We start from the raw sequence: 17,034 nt of genomic DNA on the forward strand, positions 1-17,034 counted from the left end.
TGGCTCTTCTTCGCCACACAAGTTGGCTCTCAGAGTGCCTAGAAGCTCAGCGAGTGGCGGGCCAGTGGCAGGGGGGGCTTTTCATAGGGCCCCGAGCAAAGGCGGGGCAGTGGTGGCCACTGTGACCTCAGCCAGCCTCTGTGACAGAGTTGCCCATGCGTGGCCAAAGGCAGCTGTGTTGGGAGCAGCCTGGAAGATGGCCTCAGGTGGAGGAAGGAGGAGGGTTGGGGGGGCTGAGGGCCCCTTTTCTGGGGCTGGGTCCCCCGGGCCATTTGGTTTGCCAGGGAGAAAGGCTGTCCTTTGGCCACAGGGACTGCCCTCCACCTCCCATCCTGTGCCCTGGCTTTATGTTTAACACTGATTTTTATGTAATTAGCATTAATTTACAGAGAGGAACAGAAGCAAGGTGCATCTTCAGCCCTAATTTCCATGTGCGCTTTGCGTTCTGAGTGAAGAATTTCTTCCTCACATCACATCTAATCTAAGTCTTCCCTCCATTTACTCAAAGCCATCACTCCTTGTTCCACTGCTACACTCCCTGACAGAGTCCGTCTCCAGCTTGCTTTTAGGCCACCTTTCTAGATTAGGTTAGGTGGCAAAACCGCAGGACCTTGCAAATTGCAGCCTGATCTACCTTGTTCCACATGTTCCACGCAACATTTTCCAGCTCAGGCTCGATCCTCTCTCTCACCAGTGTAACAGAGAGGCATAGAAACAGTCAAGTTGGAAAAGACCTCCAAGATCTTGCTTACAAGCTGGGAAGACACAGCACCATTTGCCAGTCTACATGTATGAAAACTTGTTTGGGTAGCAAATAAAGACACAAGTGTTATCCAGAGTTTAGCTGTATGTTTTGTTCTTCAACTTCATCTTGCTGTAAGACAGACCTGGTTTCTCAGACATGCAGGAGAGCTCTCTAGAGAGCCTCTGGAATGGGCAAGTAGGTACAAGTGGGAAGGAATCCAGCCTGATGGTTGCCTTCATGCCGCATTACAGGGCTAACAGTTTGAAAAACCTTATAGTAACACCGTGTGCCTAAACTGAACCTGGCAGCCAGAGATGCTATGACTCCAGACTGCCATGCTGCTCAATAAAAACAAGCAAACGAACAAAAGCAAAACAAAACAAACAACAACAACAACAAAACAGACAAAAAAAAAAAAAAAAAGAAAAAAGAAAAAGAAAAAAAAAGACACAACCAACCCACAAACAAATACGTCGTTTAGAGCAGAAAGACTTTTCGTATGTAGAATAGTCTGAGGGGGAGCAGTGTTTTGCTGAGAAGCATAAGGTGGCATGTTGTGCTTCCTTTCAAGGGTAAAACCTCCATTACTGCATACCGTAAAAGTAACTTTTGTGTTTTTCAGGAGGAAAAAAAAGGTTTAGCAGTATCTTTGTCCTCCCATTCTCAAGACAGCACTGGGCACTGCAGCCCTGCAGTCATCCTTGTAGGAGCTCCAGACTTGCAGTCTCAGCCTGTGCATTGCTCTATTGGTACATATTGTGGTTTGTACATGCAGGTGAACAAAAGATGGCTTTAGTGTACTGTCTAGTTGTTGCCTTCAAGTAAAGATGACAATCAAATTGAAGACTGTGGTAGAGTGGAGAAGCGTGAAGCAAGTTGCTGTATATCAAATTGCTCAAGTGGTCATGTTTACCTTTTATTTCTGCTTGCAACATTACGGGACAGAAATAAAAAATATGCTGTGCGATATATCCTTTTTGTGCTCTTCTTCCTGCCACACAAGATGGCTCTCAGAGTGCCTAGAAGCTCAGTGAATGTCAGGCCATTGGCAGGGGGGCTTTTAATAGGGTCCACAGCAAAGATGGGGCAGTGGTGGCCACTGTAATCTCAGCAAGACCCTGTGATGACACGGATCTCCTGGAAAGAGTCCAGCAGAGGGCCACAAAGATGATACAGCACCTGGAGCGTCTTCTTTATGAGGAAAGGCTGAGAGACCTGGGTCTGTTCAGCCTGGAGAAGAGAAGACTGAGAGGGGATCTCCTCAGTGTGTATAGATACCTGAGGTGTGGGGGACAGAGGGATTTGGCCAACCTCTTTTCAGTGGTTTGTGGGGACAGGACAAGGAGTAATGGCCACAAGATGGAGCCCAGGAAGTTCCGCACCAACATGTGAATGAACTTCTTCATGGTGAGGGTGACAGAGCACTGGGACAGGCTGCCCAGGGAGGTTGTGGAGTCTCCTTCTCTGGACATATTCAAGGCCCATCTGGATGCCTACCTGGGCAGCCTGCTCTGAGGAACCTGCTTTGGCAGAGGGCTGGACCCGATGATCTTTCGAGGTCCCTTCCAACCCCTACAATTCTGTGATTCTGTGATTCTGCTCTGTGCCTGTAAAACAGGTATATATTGAAGTCTTGGAGAGGTTGATTAGTATCTAATTATTACAGTGATTATCTTCACACCCAATTCTCCTCTCACAAGACACAAGATGTAACACAGGAAACTCTCCTTTGACTCTGTGAGGCTTTCAGTTCTGGTTGATATCAGCAGTACATCCCCAGGGATGAGGTTCTCCTCGTTTCACGTGATGCCTTTTCTCAGTTGCTGCTTATGAAGTAGATTAACAAAACACTCCTAATCTGGAGAAATTGAGAGAGTTGAAATAGAATTACTAACTTGCTAGAAATTGTAGCTTTCTGAAATGTCATTTTAGTCCGAGACATAGTTTAGTTTCTGTTATGTAAAAAATAATAAGCAAAACTTCATTTTAGAACTTGTGAATACAATTTCAAATATTTTAATGTGGATTTATTTCATAAAGTACCTATTGTAATATATAGAGTGCACCACCACAAACATTTATACAAATATCTGTATTTTTCTTTTACTGGACACAGCACTCCAAGTACAGTCTCACCAGTGCTGAGCAGAGAAGGATCACCTCCCTCAACCTCCTAGCAACATTTTTCCTAAAGCAGCCCAGAATGCTTTTGGCCTTCTTGTGGCATGCATGTATGGGTGGCCCATGGTCAGCTTGTTGTCCACCAGGACCTCCAGGTCCTTCTCTGCAGAGCTGCTTTCCAGCTGGCTGGCACCATGCATATGCTGGTGCCTGGGGTTGTTCCTCTGTACGTGCAGGACTTTGCATTTTCCCTTAATGAGGTTCCTCCCTGCCCATTTCTGTGGCCATCTGAGGTCCCTCTGAAGGGCAGCACACCTCTGTGGTCACTTTGAATATGGTAGAGTTGCCATTCCCCGTGTCTTCATGACAGTTAAAGGCTGCATTCATATGGAATTATTTGTCTTCTCCCATGCTCCAGTCTGTAGGAGCATCTTGTGATTTATGTCTGTTACAACATGGTAAGGAAGCTAACCATGTGGTTTCTTGGTACACAACGGAACCTCAAAGCTGGAAAACAGTTGGATGCCTTCAAGTCAAACTATATGGTACTATATGCTACAAGCAAGGCAGCAAAGGATTTGTAAGTATTGAACAGGGCACTTCATAGGAAGCAGTACATTTCTTCAGAGCCAGTAAATACATTTTTCATTTAATGGCTAGATAAATAAATGACCTCTTTCAGAAAATCAGGTAGAGGATTGTTACAGGAATATGAAAATAAGCAAGAATAATGATGAATGAGGAGGTATATAAAGACAGTCTTTCCAGCAGACTTTCGGTTCACCTAGTTGGACAGCCTACCTCAGGCAAAGACCAACACTTCAGTTTTCAGAAAAACTCCTTTTATGTGCAGATTTATGTGCAGAGCACAGAAAGTGCTGCATCCTCGTTATATTCCAGATTTCTGGTCTTGTAACAATCAGTAACATATACATCAGAGAAAAAAATCTTGTAGTCTAGGTGTGGAAAATAACATTTGTTTTGCTTGAAAATTTATCGTCTCCTGAAGACAAATTAGAAATGTATGTTCTCTTGCAAGAGAAGGGCACATCTCATTTTAAACTGAAAACTCTTAGCATCAGGAGGTACCTTTCTCCCTCCTTTGGCTACAGAAAGAGACTGTCTCAGCAAGTTGTGTCTCAGCAAGATGGACACAATTCCCTATGATTATTTTGAATCTAGAAGCATAGTATTGTCTAATTTTTTACAAAGACTAAGACTAGACTCTCAGTCTATAATATTTGATGGCAATAAATAGTATATACACTGTAATTAGAAATAATGCTGTTACCACTTTCCTGTGTGTGGGTATTGTTTTTGGACTCATTTCTGCTTATATTGTCTAATTTTGCCTTTGTATTTTGCTGGAGTCAGTTCAAGCATTTCATACTCTTTATAGATTTTTACAGATCAAACATTATTGCTGCTTTTTTCTAAAGCCCAGGAAAAGGACACTAATGGCTAGCCTTGTGTTTGCAGACCATCCAGCGTCACTGGATTTTAACACTGCCAAAGACAATGGCATGTTTTTCCCTCCAGTGCTCGATTAGTTAATGAAGTCAGGTTGCTTGTTACAAATACAATAAAGACCTCCTTTAGACATACACACTTAGCCACCCAAGGCTATGGCATCATTATGAGAAATGTCAGAGTCATGCAGGGAGCACTATTAAGTACTCCCTAATTTTGTTTACTGTCATTAAAAACTTGTGCTCAAGACGTGCTCAGCCACGAGAAAACAAAATCCCTCTCAAAGTATTAATTACAGATTTTATTAAAAGCATACAGAAGGGTTGAAGCATAGCCGAGCAAACGATCACTGTTCCCTCACCCCAGGAGAGGGGAGGAGAAGCAGTCCCAGTGACAGGGAGCTTAGTTGCTTTTGACAAGAAAGGAAACATAGATCTCCTAATTAGCAGCACAGTTAAAGAAGGGTAAGCAGCTTGTTGCCAAACATAACCACGGGGAAAACTGTAACTGCTGTAATCAAGAGAGTTATTTACCCAGTCAATAAAAACGGGCTGAAACAAATGACATAAGGAAACATGCCCTGAGCAGCCATGGCGTGAGAAGAGGATGTTTCCAAGGAACATCAATGCCAGTGGGTGGTTTGTGTTCAGTTCAAATCCCTTCTCAGTCCCAAGGAGCACGGGGTGAGTCAGGTACTGGGCTGAAGGTATCTTGGGTTGTGTGCGTGGTGGCAGGCACCTGGATGCCCTGTGAAATGAGAGGAAGATGAAAGAGAAGACAATGTCTGCAACGTAGGAAGATCCAACAAGAACCACCAGCCCAGAAACTCCCCAGCTATTGATCAGTCAGCTTTCAGGCTGTGGGATAAGTTTGTGATGAATTCCAGGATATTCGAGTCTTCATCGAAACATAGCCAGAGACAAAAATTGTTATTCTCCCTAGGATTTACTGGGTTCGTGACTTTATTAAAGAACTAGTAAGTCTTTTTCACAACCTTGTCAACATCTTCCGGAGAGCCCCCAAAGGAATGACAATCACTGTTACAAATCTCAGTCTAAAAGGGATTCGGCATGCATCGAAAAGCAAAATGACACTCTGCTGACATTTACTAGGATACCAGAAAATGTCCCAGGGTTAGAGCTACCCGGCTTGCCCTGACCTGCTCAGGGCTAACTAATTTACCAGTCAATGCCAAGTCCAGTTCTGTGTACATTTCAGGGTGTAAACCACATTTAACTGTGGGGTTTTTATTTTTGTTTGTTTGTTTCTTTTTTCCCCTGCCCATACGAGATTACCCACAATGTCTGCCATAGCCTCACATGATAGTGACAGAATCAAAGCATCGTTTCCCCCACCACCACCACTGGAAGGGACTTCTGGAGGCCACCAGAGGCCAGCTGGTCCATCCCCTGCTCAAGCAGGGCCACCCAGAGCACCTTGCCCAGCAGCCCACACCCTCAGGCTTACATTCTTGGTGTCCTGATGTCCTGATGTCATGGTAGTAAATTTATCAGCAACAAAGTGCTAAAATACAGCGCTGGATGCATACTTGAGGAATACTGATTATTGTTAATCCAGCTATCACCTAGCGCATGTAGATGACTTTCAGCTTCAGAAATACAAACACTTAAAAAAAGTGTTAAAGTGGTTTTTTTTTGTTTGTTTGTTTGTTTGTTTTTTAAATCTTACAGCTGTACTTCCAGCTCCAGGTAATGCATGATCAGGTTTTCTCAGACCCTTCAGTACTCCTTCATGTGAATGGGGCTCTGGTAAGGAGGAAGCTGTTGTGTGAGTCAGGACAAACAAAGATGTTCAGGACTAGGACTGACATGTCGTAGTTTTAAGCTCTAAAACCACCTTTTAAATTAGCTTTGATGTAATCTCCTCAATCTCTGGTAACAAAAAAGTCAGCCATTATTAACTTGTGTAACTGCAGCCAAAAGTAACAAGTAGTGTAAAGATGCACATGCTATTGAGATGGTTTCCAGCTTTAGGACGCCGAAGTGCCTGTGTCCACACTGAAGTCAGCTGCTTAGCTATTCAGACTGTCACTTCTATACAGCTCTCTGTGGACACAAGGGATCAGTTTCCAAGCGCGTTCCCGCTGGGGAAGACATTGGCAGTGCAACCACCGGGTGTGAGTCACCGTGCCCATGGAGCCTCACTCTGCTCTTGTTTTTCCAGGCTTGGCAACCACATTAAGTTGCACAAATGCAAATAGGCAGAGAATGACATCCAGTGGATCTGACTGACCTCATTTTCTCTGCACAGCCACAAAGCGAAAGCAACCTACGGAAACAACTAGATTTAGAGCTGAGGAAAAAAAAAAAAAAAAAAAAAGGCAGTGAAGGCAAATGAAAGATCTGACCCAGCTGGAAAATCCACCTTTAAGTTCCTAAGTACATTCTTGATGTTTTTTTCACTTTCCTAGAATACAACTGGAGGGCAAGCTTCCAGGTACTGGGGCAGCAAGAGAGCAATTAAAGTGTCTCCCTATGGTCCCTTTGCCAGAAATTCAAACATTTGCCCTACGGGCTGTCCCCAGGAGGCTTGGCTGCCAAAGGCTGTCTGCTCAATGGGGTGGGAGGATCCACAGCAGGCTCATCTTACTAAACCTTTGGCTACCGAGTCTTACCATGCCTCAGGTGCTGAATGCATGCCTTCAGCAGGGGAGAAGCTTTCCTTGAAGATCCTGAGATCAGAGAGAAACAAGAGAAGCCTGGGATCTGCATAAAACCATAGGAGAGGACTTCAACCCCAAACCATGCACACAGCCCTTCACTGGAGCGCAGTGGGAACGGCACCTGCTCGCAGCACCCATCCATCTAGCCTGTAAGTACCCCCATCATTCCAGAAAGCAGTTACGGTTGTCTCCTAAAAGTATATTATTTTGTTGAGTGATGAATGGCACTGTGAAATATTACCTATAATCAGCACCCTTTCGCGCAAAGCTCATTAAGTTCCTGACAAATCTAGTGTTGACAGCACTTTAATTTTGTTTTATTGCCTCGTTTTATCTCACCAATTTCTCCCTCTGATTTACTGTTAATAATGACAGACAGCAGAACTGCACAGGGCTTGAGAATCAGAAAAATAAGTATTCATCTTTTCTAAAAGTCCCTGATTTAGGCCATAGGAACAGCAAGTACTAGACAATGCAAGCATTGAGAAGGTGATTAAAGTTTAATAAAACTGTCAGCTGAAATAAACCAATCTCCTTGCAAAACATTCTGCTTGCCAGGTGCTCGGATTTTAGCTGTTAAAAAATTCCCTTTCAACAGTCTGCTTAAATGTGCAGCAGACTCATGTTGTGACTGCCAAGTCACAATTCGGTTTTGTGCACGGTCTGTTGAGACTCGGTAACAGAAAAGATTGCAAAAATGACACATTCAGAACCCGCCACGGCAAGTACTACGTAGAATAAATGAACTCTTATTTAATGAATCACTCCTAAGCTAATCCTATCTCTCACCATCCAAGGTAGGCTTTGGAGCTTGGTGTCTTGCTGGTGGCTTCACAGTAGAGGGCCTGATTCTCCAGTGACGTAGTTTGAACAGCTGTCCAAACTGCACATCGCTACCAGCCTGATTTGACAGAAATTTCCAGCTTTTTTTTTTTTTTTTTTTGCATTTGCATGTGATTATACAAAATCCAGGGCAGTAAGAAATTAAACAAGAGGCCACTCAAGAGGGGAATAGGTCAAACAGCAGGCTGAGTGTCTTGAAAGCTGAAATGTTCCCAGGGGGATTCCCATTTCCTTCAACGAGAACATCACCCCACAAGGTTTTGCGGTGCAGGGCTCCTTGGGTGCAGAACCAACATTTTGTTGGCTCTGAGTCAGAAGGAGAGGAGAAAGGGACCTCAAATGATCAGGAAACCAGCGCAACCCACAGAGCCCAAAGTTCAAGAGGCAGCCTGGCTCTCCAGAAGACATCCCATCTTCTTCCCTTCTTCTTGCCTCTTGGGTGTTATCCTTACTGCTTGCAACTTTAAATTATATTGCAAGGCTCCTAGAGGGAGGCTGAATGTTCCTGTCTGGTTATATTAGGTCAGTTCTGTGCACTAATTTGGTGTTCCAGGTCCCTATCCTGCTTGGGCTAGCACAGAAATATAAACACCTGTGTGTATATATCTAACTAAAATTATTCATTTGATAGGGCAGCATTAATTTCCCCTGCAAAATTCTTGTTCAAAACAAAGAGAGCTAAAATATACAAAATTAACAGGTCACATGAGTGGCAGCAGTGCTTGCATTTTTAATTTTCCCATCCTTTCTCTGTGCTTGTGACAAAATGTGCAAATTTATACAAAGCTTTAATTAGTGCTGGGTGGCAAGAACTGGAAGGCTTTATGAAAACACCCGTTTGCAGTTTTATACAGAGGCTCCTAAAGATAATGAGATAAAACTTGCATTTTTGCCTCACCTGCTCCTGCCTTTCCAATAATATTTCCAACAGATAATGTACCTTGTACAGCATTAACTGTAGAAGTGCACTGCAAAGATCATAATAAGAAAAATAAGGTGTGCTGTATTTAAGGAAAGGATTTTGTTTCTTAATGCTTTTGACAATGACTTTGAAAAGAGTGTAGTATGAAAAAAATATATGGGGGGAGCTTTTGACAATTAAAAGCAATAACTGAATGAGACAGTTCAGTTGAAGTATTAAGATCACAAGAAAAGTCAGCCCACTTAGACAACTGAGGTTGAAGGACTGCAGTAACTGTGTGACAACTAAATGACACATTCAAACCTAGATAGAGGATGATGCTTATCAAGCTATTTTTCTTATTAATTGCACTCAGTGTTAAACACATCTACAGATCTGAAATAATCAATCCCCCTTTGTCCCTGATGCAACTCAATTGCAATTGGTCCATCATTTCTGATATTAGTTAATTTAATCCTGATAAGAAATCACAGTGGGGCTCCAGCCTCCTACTGATGTGTGCAGAGGAAAAGAGTGTGCACAGACTACAAGCAAGAAAAATGTGTGACATCTTCAGGGAACAAAAATCATTGTTTGTAGCAAGAGCCGAATTAACCACACTGCCGAACACTCTGCTGAATGTATTGCTAAAGAGCCTCACTGCGGGGCTGTCAGTGAGCCCCATTCCCCCACTCTTACAGTAATAACACCCCAAGGTTTGACTCTGCTGCCTGGCAGTACAGGTTAGGATTGTGCTAATATCTTTTCTTGCCTCATAACTTAACCAAAAAAAAAAAAAAAAAAAAAAAAAAAAGCCAACCAAACAGTAATAAAGCAGCAACAACAACCAAGAAAACAAAAAGGGACATAAAATATCTTTTTTTTCAGGGTTTTGCACTTGTTTTATTTCTTACCAGATTAAATGTTTTGCCAGAGGGCATCTTCTAGGACCCCTGAAAAGCATGGGAAATGGGCCTCATTCACCAAATTGTTAGTGTTGTTGGTGATAATGGTCAAGTAATAAATGTTTCAAGCTAAGAAGGCTTCATATCAGACTTTTCCTGGACTAAGAGGATGTGAATCCTGCCCCCGTTCTGTGCTCCAGTCACCATATCAGCTGCCCCTCAGCTCCAGAGCAGTGGGCAGGGCAGACCTGTGTAAGAACATCCTTCAGTAGAAAAAAATGAATGTGTGCATAGACTATGACATTGGCTAATGTAGTGATTTGATTTTTTGAGTAGAGGGAAAATATCTTTATAGAAATGGGACTTCAGTTTTCTGATCTGGACCACTAGGGGCGATGTGCTCACCTTGATTTCTGCGAACAAAATCACAGAATCACAGAGCCACAGGATGGCTGAGGCTGGCAGGACCCCCTGGAGGCCCCTGGTGCCCCAGAGCAGGCTGCCCAGGCCCACGTCCAGGCGGCTTTTGGAGCTCCCCAAGGAGGAGACCCCACAGCCTCTCTGGGCAGCCTGTGCCAGGGCTCCGTCACCCGCCCAGCACAGCAGTGCTGCCTGGTGCTCAGAGGGAGCCTCCTGGGTGCCAGGTTGTACCCATTGCCCTTGGCCTGGTTATCGAAGGAGGGTAGAACTCCTCTTCACAGAAAAGCTATATTCAGCAAAATTTGTTATTTTTGTGCTTAAAGTGCTGTCTAGAACAGGAGTACTCACCCTTTAACTTGACTGACACCGTCTCATGGGCCAAGAGCAGTCCTCAGGCAGGATATGTGTCACCCCATGGAGCAGGGGGTGCTGAAGGGGTGATTTGAATTCTCTGTGGTGGGAACAAACAAGTCAGCAGGGGCTGCGAAGGCTGCCATCACCAGCTTGCCCTGCGTAACCTCATCCTGCAAAAACGAAATGCCAGCACCCCAGGAGAGCTGCTGTTGTTGTCTGCCTGCAAACCGGTCCCAAAGTATACAGGAGATTCTGATATACAGCTCTCAGCATCATTTTTTTTTGGCTAATGATGACCTTGAACCATGTGTTCCTGCTTCCTTTCCCACTAAGAGTTGTATATTCTGGATAGAAATGTGTGTCAATCACTGGGGACAGTAGTTTTCTTCTGCAAATCTTCACTGCTGGCTTGCCAGGAGGATGAAGCAAACTGTCCTGGCACCCTGTTCCCCCCCTACACTGCCCCAACACCCCCAGAATCCAGAGTCTGATGCATGTGGCATTCTCCCAGACTGACTTTTGCTCATTTGAAGGAAAACGGAAGACATCATCTCTCCTGTGTGTGCTTTTATCACCGCTGGAACAAAGACTTTTCATTCTTCTCATCTCCCTTTGATGAGCAACAAAAGATAAAGCACAGGATATGCAGATCCAAAGAGAAGCCGAGGCACACAGCAGAAGAGCTGGCTGCTGCGGGATGCTGCAGGTAGGGGCAGCCATGCGGTGCCCCACGGTGCGCCCCTCTGTAACCAAGTGCTAATGGCTGCAGATGGGCTGGGAGGAGGAGCAGCAAAGAGATTTCAAGGATGCTCCTCTCCAGTGTCCCTTGGGCTCTGTGTTGGCAGCCAGTAAAGCACCTTCTGTGGTGCTGAGATCTATTTCTAGATATTTAAAATAAGTATATACATTGCTCAGTGTATTTCCAATATCTTGTATATTGGAATATAACTTTGGATATCATTTTTGCACATGAAGGTTGGCATAGATTTTGGCCCTACTGCTTTAAGATCCAAAATGTTAATCTGGTTGCCTGTAGGCTCTTTTACTGCAATTTCTGCACGATGACGATGGTCACTACGGTACTGCACGGCCCCGCACAGCCTGGTTACCCAGCCTATCAGTCATAGCACTGCTGCTGTTAGCTGCCCTGAGAGCTCCAGGCTGGTTGCAGTCACACTAATTGGGGCCGGTGTGCACATCGACTTGCAGAAACTCATATCAAAAACAAATACGTGGGGGGCCGCTCTCTTCCATGGGTAACACTTCCTCTAAGAAACCTTTAATAAAAGGCTGTTTATCAAGAGACGTCTTCTCTACGCATCTATTGGCATTTGTTTATCAGGCAGAACAGAATATTTTTATGTGGCTTCCAGCTGATACTGGTCTCAGAAGTGCAGAATGGATGAGTAATGTGTGCTGTCTCCTTACTGACTGCCTCCAAATCATAAACCGTGTGTTTGTCCAGCTTTAATTAGAAGATGGTAGAGTGACAGGATTTGTTTCCAATTCCAAGAGCACAGGATGCCATTTCTTTGAATGAATTTAATTTATTAACACTTGAATTGCATGTAAAGGCAATCTGCATCAGGTATACTGAGGTATTATTAGTGATTTTCTCGAAGGACAGACAAGCAAATTCAAGGTGATTGCTATGTGCAATTGAAGCTGTAATGCAGTCTCCTCAAAAGAGTTTATATCTGCTCAGTGCAGTGATGACTGCTGAGAAAGATAATGCTGACACATCCAGAAAACTAAAGCAATAGAAAAAGATGGTATCACATCACATTATTCAGTATTACTCTGCCTTTCAGTAATATTATGACTTTTTTTCTAAAGGAAATAAACTAGGAATAAGCAAATACGCAGGGTTTCAAAATTGTTTTTGGTGAAGATAATAACATATTTCCAAAGAACATTTAATCCAGAAGAGCATCTCACCCAGAGATTTTTATTTAATTGCAGATGCCAGACAAAGGAATCGCAGAAACTCTTCCATTTCTGAGGAAGAGCTCATAGCAACTCTACAGGGAAAACCAGAGGACACAGAAACCTCCCCACCCCTCCTGAACTTTCTCCAAGTCCAGCTCACAGCCCCCCATCAGCCGTGCCTAGGGAAGCCAGGGAAAAGCAAGGCTGACAGCAGGCATCAGCTCCTCCTGCACAGGCAACCCGGAAACTCGCTGTTACAGCTGTGGGAAGCAAGCACACATAGGGACATTTAATTCCTCCTGAGTTCCTGACCATGATGACATTTTCATCAGATAGCTTTAGAAGTGTTGCTGTTTTAAAATGGCAGCCAAAGATGCCATTAAAAGGCTGCAGTGCCAGCTCAACCTCCTTGCTAACACCAGTACACAAAAACCTACAGAGCCCAAACCACGGTCCCTACTTTCGATTCCTTGGGGAATACTTATTCTACTCAGGTCGGGTGGATGAAGGATTTGACACAGGCCAGAACCTACCTGGAAACTGAAGAAAATGGTGGTGTTTATTTAAAACAAACAAACAAACAAACAAACAAACAAAAAAAAAGTACATGCTGGTGCACTTCTTTGCAGCCACTTTGCAGCTGTGGTACATTGGGGGCATTCGCCTGTGGCAGTTAGAATCTTAAGGGAATGAGAAAGGAGGATCAGAACATCTGAAAAACAACCAAAAAAAAACACTTGTGAGATATGGCTTCAGCTTCTGCAAAGCTGTGGGTGTCTTCACCTTTCAGGTTTCTGAAAGATTGGGAGGCCTTTTTCTCTTCTCTTCTGTGTCCCCCACACAAGACCCTTTGCATACAAAAGATACTTTCCATGAGTCATTATGGGAATATAGCCTGGTGGCTCTGCACACCTTCTTCTGTCTACATGGAGATTGAAATCACTTTGGCTTTGAAGTGCTCCACAGCAAACTTAGGTAGTGTAGCTGTCTCACAAGAAGACATCTCCTGGCTTTTATAAAAATTGGGTAGCAAAATAATGAATAAGGCCATGAACACGCATCCTTTTCTGCTCCCAGCTTAACAGCTCCCAGTCCTCACCAACTCCAGCTGCTGCTCCTTAGAAATTATTGCACAAGATGGATAATTTGCAAAGGCCAGCAGCTGGTGGCAGTGGGGACTTCACCATGCATTTCACTTCATGAACACATGTGGCACCAGATTTCTAAGCACCCATAACAGTGGGAAAGTGGTGAGAACATCTCACTGATTCTAAGGACTGTATTGAATAATTTTACTAAAATGCTTTATTCATAAAGCCCTATGGCACTTACACCGTGTTTTCTAAGCAAATGTTTGGTACAAGAATGTTTCCACAAAATAAAACAAGTGTTTATGAGTTAAGGCTTAAACAGTGTATCACTAAAAGATAATTAGCTAGTTTTTGTTTGTTTGTTTGTTTTTTTCCCTGTAGTTAATGACAAAAATAGTCCAAGGAATTTCTGAATCATCCTTGGTTTTGATGTGGATATTTCCAGCATACTTGACCAAACTGATTTAATTATACTAATTGGTTGCTTGAGGTACTAACTTTAGATTGACCAAGACTGACAATAAACACTTGTTGGTTCAACCCTCTTAATTATATAATCTTTCCCATTACCCCATCGAGATTGGAAAAATTCCCTCCTTTGCAGCTGGGAAGAGCACCTTGGTACTAGATTGGAACAAGCTTTTTGCCCCTGTACAGCCCTGATATTAGCACAAAATCGCTGTTGCCTTGCCCAGGTAGTGCAATGTTCTGGTTATCACTGAGCTGTTAGTAAAATATTCCAGTTTACCATATCTATATTGTACTGATTTAACCATACCTCATTTGATATTTCCTTCTGATAGGTGGTATCAACCTGCTAACTCGTGTGTATTAACTTCATCTCTTTGGCTATCAGTCTCTGAAAGTATGGTGCAGGTCTCTTTATGTTAGTGCCACAGTTAAGTCATACCTTAATACACCATTATTTGACTCTATTTAATATAGATAAAGTCTAGGATTGTTCATAGGTCTTCCCATCTGTTGCTATTATACAGAGTAGGGTAATCAGTGCTGGCTAACACATGAACAGAATTGCTTTCAGTAAGGTTACAAGAGGCAAGAATGGTTTTAGGAGGGAATATTCCCCCTGCATATGTTTAGAGAAATACACTGCCTGCCATACTTCTGGCTTTGCATGAGCTTTCTTTATTCAATGTCCTTGTAGCAGCTACATTGTGCCTAGCCCAAAAGACACTGTTGCTAAACCTTGTGGTCCTTAATCAGAATAGAATTATCTGTTTTAGTTACAGATTGCTTCAGTAAATAATCCCTTCTCAGCGTAGGTGGAGAACATTGACAACAAAGTACAAAATAACCCATCACCTTAGCCATCCATCCAAACTTTTTGTGAGAAGCATTTTGGATAATAAACTTTTTTATGCTGCTGCTGGAAATGACCTGAAATAAGCAGCTGTCTTCCCATCAAACACTGTAGTCTGGTATCTTCAGTGGGGACTTTGTGAGGACGATCTGGACCTGATATCACAGTAAACTGGGGTCTGTGCTATCTTAATTTTGAGAAGTTCTGTGTCATAACAGAAGCAATGAGCATTTGAGGTCTGCTGTACCTTGACAAAAAATCATTTAAAGCCTTTGCAACAAATGGCTGTGAAACAAAGGTTCAAAGGCTTTGAATGTCTCACGGTTAGCTATGGTTACATCAAAAGTGGGGAGATGCTCTACTGGACCTCATGCTTAGGGACAAGGAAGAACTAGTTGGGCTGTGAAGGTCAGGAAGAGATTTGGCTGCAGTGGCCGTGGGATGGTGGCATTCAAGAACCTGAGAGAAGGGAACAAGGTAAAGAGCAGGATCACAACAACATTTCTGACACCACTGAAGAATGCTGTTTCTGCCATAGGCACAAAAGCTGAAGTAGAAGGGTCTAATACAAGGAATCAAGCGAGCTGTTGGGATGTGATATAGGCCCTCTAACTGTAAGTATTTCAGACTAGACTAAGCAAAGAACTGGAGGCTGTATCACCTCAGATGTGCTTAATCCGGTTAATACAGAATTCAGTTCAGTAGGGATTAACTCAAATTTAGGTTGAATGTGGCATGTTAATTTCAGTCCCAAAGCACTTCTTGTACATTCACTGTTCTCAGCCTGAGTGAACCCAAGCAGGTAGCATTCCTGCTGTCATTGGAGATGGGGAGATTGGGGCAGGGGATAGCTAAAGCTAATGCTGTGTACTGTGGGTACTGATTATATGGGAAGAGGTCTTGAGTCTTAGAGTGTGTAAGTGATTAGAGGTGGCTAATTTCTTATATTAGGAATGGGTTTCTATATCTGAGTAACAACAGACATGGAGAAGGCTGAGGTACTCAACAACTTCTTTGCCTCTGTCTGCACTGGTAGATGGGCTTCCCAAGTCTTTCAGTTCCCTGAAGCCGTAGATGGAGGGTTCAGGGAAATTAACTCCATAGATGGAGGCTGGGGGATCAAAGTCCCACCCACTGTAAGTGAAGAGCAGTTTCAAGACCACCTGATGAATCTAAACAGGTACAAGTCTGTGGGACCTGATGACATGAATCCCAGGGTCCTGAGGGAACTGGCTGATGTAGCTGCCAAGCAACATAGTTGAAAATTCCTAGAAGTTGGGCAATGTCCCTGGTGAGTGGAAAAATTGAAATGTTATGCCCCTACTCTTCAACAATTAAAACAATTAGGAGACATTTCTTCTCAGAAAGAGCAGTCAGGCACTGGGACAGGTTGCCCAGGGAGGTGGTGGAGTCACCGTCCCTGGGGGTGTTCAAGGGAAGGTTGGACCTGGTACACAGCGACATGGTTTAGTGGGTGACATTGATAGTAGGGTGATGGTTGGACTAGATGATCTTGAAGGTCTTTTCCAACCTTAATTTTTCTATGATTCTGTAAAAATGTCTACTATTTCATTTTTAAAAGCTTCAAATAAAACAAGAAAATTGCATAAGCCACTTAATCCCTGACCTTTGAAGCCAGGATAACAACACTCTGCTCTTGAATATCTATATTTTACTCAGTCAGCTTTTGAAAATGTTCATAATATTTATGCAGTAAACAAGAACAGTGGAACAAGTTCCACTTGAGTAAATATGTATTGAATATTTATTGAACTCGGAGCATTTTACAAGTAAAAACATGTTGGAGGGAATTAATATCTTCAGGTATGTGTTTTATTTAAATTATAACAAAGTAATCATTTGAACAGTCCAAGATGGAACATGACATAATGTAAGGAAAGCTAATTTAGCTTTCAGCGCTACAGCTGACTCTGTGTGGAGGTGTCATTTTCCTGGATGATGCAAGCCACCATCCTCCAAATGTATGTGCTTCATTATGAACAGAAGTGTACTTTCCTCAGAACACCTTGGTTTTGCAGATCGTCTGTTCCCAGCAAAGAATGGTGTCCCTGTCCTATTGCCTGCATAAGCCAACAAAGAAAGGAACCGTGTCACTACTATACACAAGAGAAATAGCTTAGAAGGTGTATATGACATCCTTAGGGTGTTGGTGGTGCCCCAATTTCTCTGTCAGAAAAGCTGTTTTAATTATTTCCTGATTATTATTCATCTCTCACCCCACCCATTCCTG

Source organism: Anas platyrhynchos, chromosome 1 (genome assembly GCF_047663525.1).
Source record: "Anas platyrhynchos isolate ZD024472 breed Pekin duck chromosome 1, IASCAAS_PekinDuck_T2T, whole genome shotgun sequence".
Classification (NCBI taxonomy): Eukaryota; Metazoa; Chordata; class Aves; order Anseriformes; family Anatidae; genus Anas; species Anas platyrhynchos.